A 14,675-nucleotide genomic window follows, 5' to 3' on the forward strand; every position below is an offset into this window, starting at 1 on the left:
AAGGGCTGCTGTTGCGAGACTTAAATACAGAAAGCTTTGGTGAAATACTTGGCGTTCATTACAGCTGTCTCTGAGCCCGCCTCTAGAGTCGGCTCGCTGCGTGTCATCCGGGCACAAGATGTCCTGTACTTCAAAGCTAGGGTCGCCTCGGGGCGCGTGAGGTCGAGATCGCGTCCCTCCGGTCCTGGAGGCGCTGGGCTGGCCTGACGTGGCTGACCAGGTTGCTCATCGCGACGAGCACGTTCGCGACATCGGCGTGTTTGGGACCCGGCGGGCCCCTTGCCCCTGCGGCCATCCGGTCCTGGTTCACGGTTCCACATTAGTACTACAACAAACAAAAACCCCGCCGACAGAGTGCTGCGGCATTGCTTCCATTGTCAATACTCATACACGGCATTAGTGCTACGCGACAAAAGTTATGCTTCAAAAATGTATGCACGTCACTATTTCAACTGCAAGAACATTACAGTCATTTCTTTTGCATGCCATTACTTCTGCTGTAAATACTTATATGCGACACTGGTGCAACACGACAAAACGAATTCTTCAAAACCTTATACCCAACATCACCTCCAGTGCAAAAACTTATGCAACCATTGTTTATACGCGGAATTCCGTCAACTGCAAACACGTATACACCACATTAATGTTATAGCAAGTAATGTCGCGTAGAAGTGAAGACTGTATGTTTTTGCTGTTTGATTAAGGAGTAGCATAAGTTTTCGCAGCATTTAGGTTTTTATATTAGATTATGTGTTGCAGCGCTCACATCGTGTATAAGTCTCTACAGTAGAAGAATCGCCGAGGATATTTAAAGTTTGCATACGTCTCTGCAGTAGAAGTAATGTTGCGTATAGCTGCTGCCCTAGCACTGCTGTCGGTAAAAGTTTTTGTCCCAGCACTCATGTCGCGACATTATTGTTCACCGCTCGCGCCGCTACCGTCTCGAGCGCCATCTCGCGGTCGGCTGTGGCGAGCGTTCTGTCGCTACCCGTCGTCCGGCTGCCAGTCACAGCCTCTTCCGGCACCGTCTGTCGTTGCAGTCACTCGGAGCATGGCAGTCTTTTATCGCTACTTTGCGATCTTCGTAAGTTGTTCGTTGCATTAGCGAGGAGCATTATTCACATCAACAAGACAGTAGTAATAGCTTTATTCCTCGGAGAAAAACCAGGAGAACGCAGATATAGATGGATTGGTATTTCGGCAGCATGCCTTTATCGAAACAATAGAAGAAGTGACTTAAAAATTGCCTGCCGATGATCCTACTCGATTTTTCAGTTTTTTTTAACAGCAAGCCACAGTTTTTACAAGACACCAACATTCAGGGCGTCAAGCAAAGAGCGATTGCGAGCCATTACCACGATACAGTGCCTGTCTAAGAACTGCTGTCTTACTCATTTCATAGACATTTGCACTTCACAAATTCATCATATCGCGGATCCGCACCGAACGTTCGAGGTATTTTTTGGCGCGTTTAGGTCATGGATTTGTCACTTTTCGTGCTATACCCTAAAACGTGTATGTGATATGGCTCGATTCACACATCTCAAACACCTGGACTGATTTGTAAATCAATGCGAGCTGGGAAATCGAGTCGATATTGGAACTCGTTCCCAAAGTCCCGCTCTTTTCCTGGTCTATAGGAAGGGCGAGACCCGCCTTCTCCGCTTGCTACTGGGGTTGGGTGATGTGCTACCGACGATGTGTTATTAAGAACCTGATAATTTCTGTGTAAAGACGGAATGGAATCATGAATAAAATACCACGTACCGGGTATCAGGACATTCCATGTACAGCCGACAATACTATAACAGCGCGGTGCTCTCACGGCCCTGTGGCCTAATGGATAAGGCGTCGGATTCCGAATCCGGAGACTGCAGGTTCGAGTCCTGCCAGGGTCGAACATTTTTCACAATTCCTACCGATTGTGTGTAGTTACCAGCTACCGACTAACTAAACGCATTACCGGTTTTCCGATAAGCGTAATGTGCGAAACGGAGCCTTAAGATTATTCCTTAAGATTTCTGGGTTGTTGTTCCCTGTTCACCTACAGCTTGGGCTCGAGCCCACGACTTTAAACAGAAATTGGGCCCAATCCGCCGGGAATACCGTGGTTTGTGTTATTTTCCATTGCTCAGCTCTGCTCACCAACAACTCATTTTGCGAAACTGCAGCTGGCGGCCATTTTCGTTTCTTTGTAATACCCGCGCGGGCTGCACACTTCACACACATTTACAAACGTTTAAGCGCCGACATGAGTGATTAAGGCAAGAATGATATGAGATCCGAACAGTATGGCGGGCAGCACCTCCGGCCAACTCAGTCTCGCAGGTAGAAGTGCGAGCTGCATTTGCAGATGACCGTATGCAGTCTCATAGTCAGAATCAGCAACGCTATCCATCAGACCAGAGAGTCAGAGCGTCAGCCAACACCTGGCGGGGCGCGGCGGCGGTGCGACATACATTTTGAAAGCGTTCCGGAGAAGCGAGGGATGGAACTCAAATTTCCTGGTTCTCCTCCCGGCCTTTGACGGTCTAACAGATGAATGTTGCCATCAACCGGCAGAGTCTGAAAAATTTTCGTCCTAAATTTATTTCCAAAAATTTGTATTAGTTATTATCAACTTGCAGCAACATTATTATATCGCACAGCCTTGACGGGAGACACAAACTTAAAACAAGGTATAAACCGCAAAGTTTACTTTATTTCGGCCAACACGCCCTGATCAGATAAGTTTTGAATTTCAAATTTCATGGTGAGCCATAAAACATTATTTAAAGCTTAATAACAACCCGGAACGTAGAACGTTTATGGGGACTTATGGGGCTGGCAAATGCATGGCAGCATCGTTTCCCTTTCCGACTAGGACCTATAGCACCATGCCGACACAGCCGTACTTGATAGCAGGAAGGTGACCTTGCGCCGTATGACATTCAGGGACGTAGCTAAGGGAGGATCAAGAGGGCCGTGCCCCCCCCCCCCCCCCTCCCTGAGCCGAGAGTTTTACGCCTCAATACGGGGCGGGTTCGCAGGAACTCTGTCCAAATGCGCAGGATCTTATAAAACAAAGCTGACATCTGCACTCCTCATCCTGAACAAACTTTGGACTACTTGCCTGATAACATACACAGGTGACTTTTCCTGACCGGTTGAATAATCACTGCCGCTCTTCCAAAGAGTCAGAATGTTCGCATCATCATTCAGTGGCATGAATCATTAGCAATTCTATGCTGCATTTCACAGGTGGGCACAGCCGTAGCCAAGAGGTGGGCACAGGTCTGCAGGGCTGTCCTCCCCGTCCTAGACTTGCATGTTTTGTCATTTTTCTCAGTGGATGGCTCCTGAAAGAAAGTGAATATTCAGGGTGATGCATTTTCACTGGCCTGCGCTTCCCCTCCCCTTCCCCCTTTAAGAAAATCCTGGTTGCGTCCCTGCAAGTGTGTACAGCGTGCACGTAAAATTATAAATAATGTCAAACGTCGTGTGGTCCAGGCCCCGCTCTCATGCGAGTTGATACTAAAAATTGCAGAGATGGCACAACGAGCCATTTGGAGGGTGTGTACGCGATTACTCGTTGTGGATCTCCACCGTAAAGGAGATCGTCGAGGAGATAAAGGAGCACAATTAAAGCCGTCTAATCACACCGTATTAATATGCCAAAGTTCATACACTTCCATAAAACCATTTATTATGTCTGCATGTCACATGCCGACATTTTTGGGCCTCCTCTCTATAACGGGCCTCCCTCTAGAGACCCCTTTCAGTTGGGGCCTCCTCTCTACAACGGGCCTCTCTCAGCTGTGCCTCTTTCAGCGGGGCCTCTTTCAGATCGGCCTCTTTCAGCTACAGCCTCTTTCAGCTGGAGCCCCTCTCAGTTGGGGCCTCCTCTCCGCAACGGGCCTCTGTCAGCTGTGCCTCTTTCAGATGGGCCTCTTTCAGTTCGAGCCTCTCTCAGTTGGGGCCTCTCTATGAACTAATGCCTGCTCTGGGTCAAGACGGTGGTCTGCTCATAGTCATGAAGTGAGCCTCCTCGTAGTTTGCAGAGATCCTATCCCGCATCGCCGTACCGGTGACCATGTCTGTCTCGGCGAAGGCCTCTCGCGGCATCCCCGCGAACCCCAAACAACCAAGGTATCTGCACTCCCATGTTCAATTTGTGTGTCAATGCACTTGCAGTGTATGATGACGCCCAATGCCATCATTCCGTGCTTGATGTGTAACTTGCATTAATGCGCTGTAGGTGCAAGCTTAAAGGTGGGGATGAGCAGTTAAATGCATACGAAGAATGCCGTTTGGTATTCACCGTTTTTTTTCCTTGATTAAATTTAAGCCCATGCAATCGTAAGCGCTTAGGAACATTTCTATTTGTAGCACTCAAGCGCTGATTCTAAACCACGTGTCAGCTTGCGGCCTAGGAAAAACCGTTTGTGGGTTTGTGCAGACATTTCATAAAATAATTACTGCGGGACGTTATTTAATTCTGAGCTACGGAGCGAAACGGGTTTTTAGGGTCCCATAAAAACTGGCAGCTCTAGTGGTTTCTATACACCACCTACAAGCTAATCGGTTACAAAACAACAGGATGGAAGCTCGGGCTGCCAAATCCATGGAAGGCTCCACACCACACGACATGGCTGCTTAGTTGCCCTGCCTACCAGCAATTGACATTAACGTAGCCATCGGTGTATGTAACTGATCTGCATATCACCATTACCATACCCGATGCAGTGTGTCACAAAAAAAAAACAGATTCAACGCGCTGGCTCGATTACTTCGCTGCGTCGTGTCGTCAAGCGCAATTTTAGATGCACATTTTGTGAATATAAAAATACAGTGCGCACCCGTATGCACAAACTGTGCGCAGTGTACAGCATCTTGCGCTGATCTGCAGGGTCAGACCGTAGCAGCGGATGTCCGGTGTTGAGGCGTCTCAGCAGGGCCGCGGGCGTGACACAGCGAGCGGTGAGGTCAGGGGGTCAGCTCGCGGCGGCCGCCGGCTCGCCCTCGCCATGCGACTCCGGGGGCGCAGCTCACTTCGCTCGGATGGTTGATCTGCTCGACTAACTGACCTACTCGGATGGTTGATCAGCTCTAATGACTGATCTGCTCGGCTTGCTGGTTTGTCGCGCACACTCGGCTCGCTGGTTCGTCCCGCACACTCGGCTCGCTGGTTCGTCCCGCACGCTCGGCTCGCTGGTCTGTCCCTCACGCTCCGCTGCTGGTTTGTCCCGCACGTTCGGCTCACTGGTTTGCCCCACGCTCGCTTGCTGGTTTGTCCCGCATGCTCACTCTGGTTTGTCCCGCACGCTCGGCTCGCTGGTTTGCCCCTCACGCTCCGCTTGCTGGTTTGTCGCTCACGCTCGGCTCGCTGGTTTGTCCCGTACACTCGGCTCGCTGGTTCGTCCCGCACGCTCGGCTCGCTGGTTTGTCCCTCACGCTCCGCTTGCTGGCTTGTCCTGCAAGTTCGGCTCACTGGTTTGTCCCTCACGCTCCGCTTGCTGGTTTGTCCCGCACGATCGGCTTGCTGGTTTGTCCCGCACACTCGGCTCGCTGGTTCGGCGCTCACGCTCGGCTCGCTGGTTTGTCCCGCACGCTCGGCTCGCTGGTTTGTCCCGCACGCTCGGCTCGCTGGTTTGTCCCTCACGCTCCGCTTGCTGGTTTGTCCTGCACGCTCGGCTCGCTGGTTTGCTCGCCATGCTCGTCTCGCGGTTGACTCGCCGCGCCCGGCTCGCTGGTTTGCTTGGCTCGTTGATCGGCCCGTCACGCTCGCTCGCGGCAGCCGTCTGTCACTTTTACAAGCCCTCGTCGCGAATGCATCCTTCCAACTTGCAGATAGGCGGAACGGCGGCCAGACATAAACATCATCAGTCTATTTTATCTCACGCAATAAAGGCTGATTTATGGGCCAGCAGCGATGAATTTACAGCCTGTGAGCAGCATCGCGAGTCTGACAGTCCCCGATGGCATAGTCAAGAGGGCACATGGCAACGGCATGGCTAGCTCTCGAAGTGGGTCCGATGTTAGCTCTCGGTGTTAGCTCCAGGCTAGCTCCCGGGTGTGTCCGATGCAGAGGAATCTGTGCGAATCGAGCCCCTGGAGCCGGAAGCAGCTGTGACCAGGGCGTCGTCGACCTCGGCGTCACGTGATCCCACTTCTGGCGCGAGTCACGCTCGCCGAGAATCACCAAACTCCTGCGCGGGGCAGTTGTGACCCAGCTTTAGCTGAGGGGCTGGAGCGCGCCCTCTGTGGACAGCATCGGATGCAGGGCTTAGCGCAACAAACATAGGAAGACATCGGTGTCGGTTTGCGTTCTTTTGCGCCCTTCCCCACCTCCCCAGTGTTGGCTTGCCCCCTCCCCCCCCCCCCAGCGCTGGTTTTGCTAGCCATATTTCTAACATCCCACCTAAAGCTTGCATCATCTGGGCCTTATTCACTGGCTACGATTATCATGCTGCTGAAATTTAAAAAAGCTTCGTGCATTCAGATTTGAATAAAACATCGAGTGGCGTTCGGCTACTCAAAAATCTGCCCCAACAATATCCCCAAGCAGATTCGGGAGACAACCACTACAGGTTACTCCGCACCAAACCTGACGGTCCTGGCTCCAACTGCATTGACACGTCACACGATACGCGGGACAGTTGGCAAATGTTTGCATTGCGCTTAACAGCGTACGACCACTTGCATACAGGAACGCAAATGTTGGCTACAGCGACAGCCACAACGATTGCGTGCTATTGCCTCAGGCGAATTGTATCAGTCCCGTGTAACTGTGACCTCTGACCGACGAATGACCCTCGGCAGAAGCGCCCGACCGTGCAGGCAACTCCGTAGTCGGCGCAGGTCGAAGAACCGGCGCGGTTTTTTACACCGACGAAATCCGCGAATTTGCAACGGATAGCGCGCTAAGCTAATGTGCCCCAAGTTTTGCACAATATTGTTTTGTACACAAAATCAACTTTTGCACACGAATATTTCGGGTGGATGCTGGCCACCATGAACTGGATCCACACACGTGCCATTTTTACATCTCTATCTCTCTGCGCCTAGGCGACAGCGTGTTGGATCTGAGATCGGTTTCGGAAAACACGGCATTTGTAGCAAGCTGATCGATCACTGACGTCTCTATGAGTCGGACGGTGCTGGTTTACGTGAGTGGTTTGTAGACGGCACGCGCGCTAACGTCATGGGGCCATTTGTCCACACTACAGAGGTCCGACATCGATCCTGAAAAAAAAAACTGTAAAAAGCGCCGGATTCGTTTTTTTTTTTGCATGAACGAACGCGCGCTACCGCGCGCAGTGCCCCACGCTTTCGTCACTGCGATGATTGCCCGTTCTTTACCAAGTCTAACTGTGCTGTTTCTGCCCAGCTGTGAGCGTCAACTGCCGAGAAAAGAGCTCAGTTTCCGCCTAGCATTCGGTCCTTTTTGGCCATTTGCCAGCTTCGCGTTGGCCATGCTACACTTGTGGGGCACGTGTGCACGCACTGGGCGCGACACGTCACAGTGAGTGACGTCACACGTTACCAACATACGTTATATCATCCGACCTACAGGTCATGGGCCTTTTATAACTATAAAAACATACCAAGTTTCGTTATGAGCTTTACAAACCGTTACGCTGTCGGCGATCTTGTTTGTAATTCATAACGGAGATTGGAGCGTTGTTGTTGTAACCGTTGTAACCGTTGTAACGGCCGTGTTGCAGGATTGGTCGGCACGAAAAGGATTCCCCTGTAGTCGGTTTTGCTAAAAAGCCCAGAATCCACACCGTTTTAAGCGCCGGCACAGCACAAATTGGATGGATGCCCCAGCATCTCAGCACAGAGGACAGAGACAGAACTGTGCCTAGCGGGTACTTCAAACCCAAACCACCCTGCAACTATTGCAAGAAGAGTGGTTCACTTTGAGTTGAGCTCTTTTTCACATCACTCGGACCGCGAAGATGGCGCTTCAAGCTGCCGACAACACCAACAGAGCGTCACTCTTGGGCGTCTTTCGCAAGTTGCGCTCCGCAGCTCCGCCCCCCTCCCCCCCCCCCTTCTCCAACGCCACCACGTCACCCCGCACCCACTGCCCCTTCTCTTTCTTTAAAGACACAACATACACGTCATTCATCACGGCGACTAATGGGCACAGTTAGCAAGAACCCCTGTGATTACACGTTGCGCTGGCGGTTGCACCGCCTTTCACCCTGTCTGCCTCCGCCAGCTGATTTCACACCCGAGGATGGCGGTCGTCATAAACACGGAGCCTGCGCCGTCACACGGCCAGGCCTGTCGCCGGCTGGCGCGGCGGTACCGCGGCGACGCCCCGGCGCTGCCCCGGGGCACGGGTCACTGGTGCGGCTGTCGCCCATGGGCGGGGTGTGGGCGCACCTCGACCGGGAGTTAGGCCTTGTGGGAGTGCGGTGTGCGGAGTGGCGCCAGGGGCGTGCCAGCGTTGTCTAGGAGGGTGACCGCCTGTAATATATATGATATTATGGAACAGAAGTGTACCGCTGCCCGCCAACATAGCCGGCGGGCAGCTGTGGGTGTGAGCGGTGCTAATCGAGGGATCATTCGCGCGTTTTTTAGTTTCAGCAGCGTTTTGATTCGCTGTTTTTAATACACCTCGAAGTTCGCGTCCCGCAGACAGCTGCGACGGCAGTACTGGTCCCCGAACCCGAAAGGTTCACGAACAGAATCGCGTCCCGCGGACAGCTGCGACGGCAGTACTGGTCCCCGAACCCGAAAGGTTCACGAACAGAATCGCGTCCCGCGGACAGCCGCGACGGCAGTACTGGTCCCCGAACCCGAAAGGTTCACGAACAGAATAACACGGCGCCTTCGGAGCGTCAGCGCGGATCAGCGAATGGAACGTAGTCTTCATTGTACGCCGCCGTAGAAAATGCCGTTGAATGACGGAATCATCCACGGCCAGCGCAGCGGTAGCGTGGAAAGCTCACTGGGAGGTGCCAATGGTAGACAGACTGCTTCTTGTCTACCGCCTCCGCCCGGCTCAATCCCTGGTATTTACCGTCGCTGACAAACACTGTCTACCCGTCTCTGACATCCAAATGTCTTGATAGAGCCTGTCGCCACCGCTCATGTTTGTCGCCTGCTTGTCACCAGTCGCCACAGCTGACTGCGGCACCTGGTCGTCACCAGTCGCCACAGCTGACTGCCAAGCGGCACCTGCTCGTCACCAGTCGTCACAGCTGACTGCTGGGCCGTTTGTGGTCGTTGCCAGCGTCAGACCGGCACCGCTGGTCTGAGCGCCTCAGTGTCTCAGCGTCGGACGGCTGACAGACGCGTGCCTGTCCTACAGCTACCGTGTCTGCTAATCCTGCGCCAAAAACCCGGCGATGGCTCCGAAAACTTAGTCATCACGCTAATCTTCACCTGGACGAGTCAATGCATGTAAAGAGCGCCGCAGCCGTCACTGCCAGCCCCAGCCCCGACAGCTATCTCCGTGACCTGACAGCTGACATCCTAGAAAAGCATAACACGTGTGGAAACACGCCTGAGCCATTCGCGACGCAATGTTAAGCTGCTGCCGGGTGGTAGCGGCTGCTGGCGTTCGAGTGGCGTTGGTGGCAGCGGTGCGCCAGCAAAGCCGAGGTGCCTCTGGCATCGCTGACGTCATCGGCATTCGCCATACAAAATGCAGCCAGTTCCAGAATTCATTTCTTCGAAACTTGATGCCGTATTTCGTCGCGTGCAAAACTGACGCATTTTCTTTGGCATATTTTCGGACCAGCATCAATGCGCGTTTCCTCCTATCGTGTTAATTTAGACACATGTATTTGCATCGATTCATTTACGACGCAGTTGTTTGCATGACATGTCACTGCGCACGCATGTGTCGAATCGCTTCTATTTTTCTCTGCATTGTCTTATCGTTTTTTTCGCATTCGCGATCCCGTGAGCTGTATTGCTTAACACGCAATGATAATACAATCAGCGCAAAACAATGCAATCAACATCTACATGCAATCGACAATAACCACGCGGTCGATTCTTCACGTGGTTTCCCACGCATCTGAGATACTTCGCATGTGTACGCAAATATCCGTACATATCGTACATATTCCTACATTATTGCCCAGAAAGCTGTATGGAATTGTTTGACCAACGATAGACCTATTGGGAAGAAGAAAAAATTACTCGATACCCATATATCAGCCTCACTTGCTGACGAGGGGGAGCCGATTCCACATCCTCTGATTTTTCGATAATAGATGGAACCTTCTGCATTTTCCTATGCATATTTTTTACAAATAGCGTTCAAATTTTGGGTACATGGTATACGCAAAGGAGGTATCTGTCTCTCGGATTGGGATGGACCTCCATCGAAACTGAGCGATCATGGCAAGACGAGGGTCTTCCTGGAATCGCACGCACTTTTTTGCGGCTACAGCAGAATCTGGTGCTTTCGGTGAGTGAGATAGGTGCAGTATGTGTGATATTTTTGCAACGTGGGAAATTAGCATGGCAGATGAAGTTCCAAGGTTCGAAAAAAGAGGACAAAAACAGTGTAAAATTCATTACGGAAGTTCCATTGTGAGTTAGTCATAAACACCTGTGTCTTGGGTGATGGTCTGTTTCATGAAACGGCTTCGTAATCGATTGAGAAGCGTGGTATAGTATGCATTACAGTATGCAGTATGCATTAAATTACCGCCTAAGGGAAGTGTTCCACAATTTCTTTGAGGCTTGAACTGAAATAGCCATGTTGAACACATTGCGGTGCAATTCAAATCCCTGCCTTCTGAAGACTTAAGTCCCCTTAGGTTCTATGCCTACGAAATACATTTTTCTTCTAGATCTACGTCCGCGAAAATGGGGAGAATATTTCGGGGACAGTATTTAAAGGTCACCTTGGCATTCATGACACAATAATACCGCCATTTAATTCCTGTCATTCCGCAAGCCATGTGGCGATCGAGTCCAAGAAATATTTAATGGTCAAGTCGTTCATATCTGGCGGTTGTGAGCACGATTTTCAGATATGACGGCCGTCGACTGGCTCTCAATCAACGTTTTGCAAGGTACGATGACGTAATCAAACAATGACGCATCGCTAAACGTATTTACTTAACGGGAAATTGTGTTGTCTTGAGCAGTCTTTTGTACTTAAAGGCATATCAAGAGTTATAAGTGAGCTCGTTTCATCATATTTGATGCTTGCTTCAATATCTTCAAATGTGAAACGTTTCCTTTAACTAATCCGTGTCCTCTACCACTACGGCAACCGTTCTCCGTTCGGGCTCTGGTAAGATGGGCCATGTACTGATTTCTGGCCTTCGTGTAAATTTTTCGGACTTTCTGGTTTCAGGCAACCACCAGCAGCTTACCATGAACAATGAAGTAGACGTGTGAGCAAGGGTATATTGAACTAGCTTTCACGGCCATAGATCACTGTCATGTTTTGAATATTTCATGTGCTGTGTATCTGATATACATGAAAATATGATGAATTCATATTCACAGTTGAATTATTCCCCGTTTCCAAAACGCCGGCACATGCGACCAGACAAATCCTGCATGCTGCGGTGTCCCTTCGCTCCCCTCCCCATCGCTCTAGCCCACAGACACCCAATGGGCAGCAGGGGGCGCTAAGTGCTGAGCATCTGATGACCCCGCCTTCATGGGTCCGCAGATTGTCAGACCTGGAATTCAGCATGCCATGCGCAATGGCGATCGCAGCATCAGCGTAAGGGAAAACCGTCATCGCGCCTAAATTCGACACGCGCTGTGATTCAAGCACGGTCCCAGCTGAGCCGGAAATTAAAGTCACGGGCGAGTTATCTAAATTCTGGGCCGAAAGAATACCTTCAGTTCTCCGTTCATCAATCGCTGAACCACCGGCACCGACGTAGCGCTCCTCGGGATGGTTTTAAAGTTTCCGTACGCCAAGGCAGTAGCAACGGATCTTTTGTGGAAGTGTGTGAGTCGAAAAATTCCATTCTTTTGCCCCCACCATTCGGCGTCCCTGACGCCGCCTCTGCGCACCATACGGAGATCTTGCGGGCCGTTGGGCGGACTCCCTGACACCGCCCCTGCACGTCACACAAAGTAGCGGGCTCGGCGAGCGGCCACGACGCGGCACAGGCCGCCCATCACTATGGATTTACTAAGCGAGTCGCCGATAACAATCGCCGTTCCATCACTAGGTGACGTAATCAGGGACCAATCGGCGGCCGGCGACATCAAAGGGGCCGCGCCGTCGGCTTTGGCCGCTCTGCTGGCGTTAACGGACGAGAACAGCAGGAAGTCGGCTTGAGGACGGCAGAGAACGAGATGGCAGGCATGGCAAGGAACGAACTGATAGGAACGGCAGAGAACGTGCTGGCAGGCATGGCAAGGAACGAACTGATAGGAACGGCAGGGAACGAGCTGGCAGGCATGACAAGAAAATAACTGGTAAGAACAGCAGAGAACGAGCTAGCAGGCATGGTAAGGAATGAACTGGTAGGAACGGCAGAGAACGAGCTGGCAGGTATAGTAAAAAATGAACTGGTGGGAACGGCAGAGACCGAGTTTGCGGGCATGGCAGAGGACGAACTAGTAGGAAGAGCAAATAATGAGCTGGCAGTTATGACAAGGAATGAACTGGTGGGAACGGCAGAGAAGGGCTGACAGGCATGGCGGGGTACGAACTTGTAGGAACGGCAGAAAACGAGCTGATAGGAGCGACAAGGAACGAAATGGCAGGGACGGTAAGCTACAAGCTGGCGGGCATGATGAGGAACGAGCTGGCAGGCATGGAAAGGCACAAACGAGCAGGCATGACAAGGAATGAACTGGCAGGAACCGTAGAGAACGAGCTGGCAGGCATGGCTGGGACAGAACTAGCAGGAAGGGCAGAGAGCGAGTAGCGGATATGACAAGCAGCGGACTAGCAGGGAAACCAGGAAGGATTTGACGGGAACATGGTCAATATTTTGGCATCACTAAGAAAATGAAGTAAAAACTGCGTATGGGCCCAGGCACGTAGGCTTGGCCGAGTCGATGTCGCGAAAACAGACGCTTGTACGGCTTTATGTGTCTACTGTTGTGCGTGATTGGGGATTTCAATGACAGTTGAAAGGTGCGGTCGGCGCAGTTAACTCTGTTCCTTTCACCTTTGAAATGTTAAATGTATGTGCATGCGTTAACGAAGTGAAAACCACATTGTCCTTGAAATTTCGAAAACGTTGCCCTTGCTCTCGCCCTCTCATGCCAATTGTAAGTAAAGCTTCTTGGCAGGTGCCAAATCTTTCAATCAGTGGCTGACCGTGGCGTAAGTAAAGCTTCCTGGCAGGTGCCAAATCTTTCAGTTTGTGCCTGACCGTGGCGTAAGCATTACATCCGTCGTTTGAAGTTATTTCATACTTAAAAGCCCATCCAGTCCCAAAAGACAGCGCCACACTTGGCCTGTGTTAACTGCACACTTATGATTCACGCTGAGTGATGGGTGACGCTCAGACATCTAGTTCTAGCTGGGGGAGCAAGCATTGCGTGATTTTCAATGCCGAGAAACCAAGCAGCATTTCACAGATAAACAATGTGTACAAATCAACAAACTGTTGAAGGCAAACACAAGGTAGTGCAGAAACACGTGCGTGTACGCTAGCTCGGAACTATGGCAGTCAGGACAGCTCCAGACAGGACTCACAAGAAGGCGAACAGCGCGCAAATCAGCAGTGGAGCAAGAGCGAACAGTCACTATCGACAGCATCTGGGGTAGCAGTGAGTAAGGTCAGACAGCACTGGATGGGCAGTGAATATAGATAGGACAGTAGTAATAGCCCTATTGCTCGCAGATAAACCGGGAGAATGGAATGGAGATATTACTGCGTTGATATTTCGGCACCGTGACTTTATGAAAACGAATAGCACAAGTGGATATGTCTAAATATTTTGAAGAAATGAACATTCTTATAATTCACTTCTGCTATTCGTTTCGATAAAGGCACGTTGCCAAAATATCAACGCATCTATATCTCCATTCTCCAGGTTTTTCTCGAAGAATAAATATATTATCACTGTCTTATCGTTGTGCTTAAGGTTCCCCGCAAATGCACTTAACACTTACGCAATTTTGAACCGAATAGTGGCAGCGAACATGTCTGGAGCTGACAGAAGACAGCAGGTCAGAGAACACAGCCGCCAGCCGCCCAGCAGCGTCAGCGAAGCGAGGCCCCGCGAACCTGTGGATAACGGAGGGGCTCCGCTCTGTGCTCGGCCAGCGGAGAATCCAGCGGGACGTGCCTGACAACGCCTGTCTAATCCTGTGCCCACGGCGGCCTCATTGTACGCGGGGTGGGTCAGCTCGTCGATATGCGGGGGGGGGGGGGGAGGTTGGCGGCCGCCCTCCTCCGCTGACTCAGCCTGTCCACACGTCGCGTGTCAAGGCCGCGGCGGCTGGCGCGGGGTGAAGCAGTCGTAAGATTTGTTCGGCGCGGCGGAACGGCGCGCCGGTACCGGTACCAGAGCGCAGGGCCGGGCAGGTCTGTGCCCCCTGCCGCCCAGCCGGCGACGGGTCGAGCACCCCTGGCGGCCGGTGCGGAGTGGGGCTGGGAGCTGGTAATGGAGGTAATGGTCTGGTAATGGAGGTAATGGAGGGCGCCCGCCCTCGGGAGACTCCAAGCCGCGTTTGGAAGGAAAACAGGGTCGTTTGTCTGCCCGCCATGTGAGCTTGTCATGGC

General features: G+C 51.8%; 1 non-coding gene across 1 annotated transcript; it reads left to right on the forward strand.

The window, feature by feature from the left end:
• Positions 1 to 1,828: 1,828 nt before the first annotated feature.
• TRNAR-CCG (transfer RNA arginine (anticodon CCG)) lies at positions 1,829 to 1,901 on the forward strand. The gene has a single exon. It is a non-coding gene; the product is annotated as a tRNA-Arg (tRNA).
• Positions 1,902 to 14,675: the final 12,774 nt, after the last annotated feature.

This window comes from Pollicipes pollicipes, unplaced genomic scaffold (genome assembly GCF_011947565.3).
Source record: "Pollicipes pollicipes isolate AB1234 unplaced genomic scaffold, Ppol_2.1 Scaffold_1600;HRSCAF=1878_pilon_pilon_pilon, whole genome shotgun sequence".
NCBI classification, from domain to species: Eukaryota; Metazoa; Arthropoda; class Thecostraca; order Pollicipedomorpha; family Pollicipedidae; genus Pollicipes; species Pollicipes pollicipes.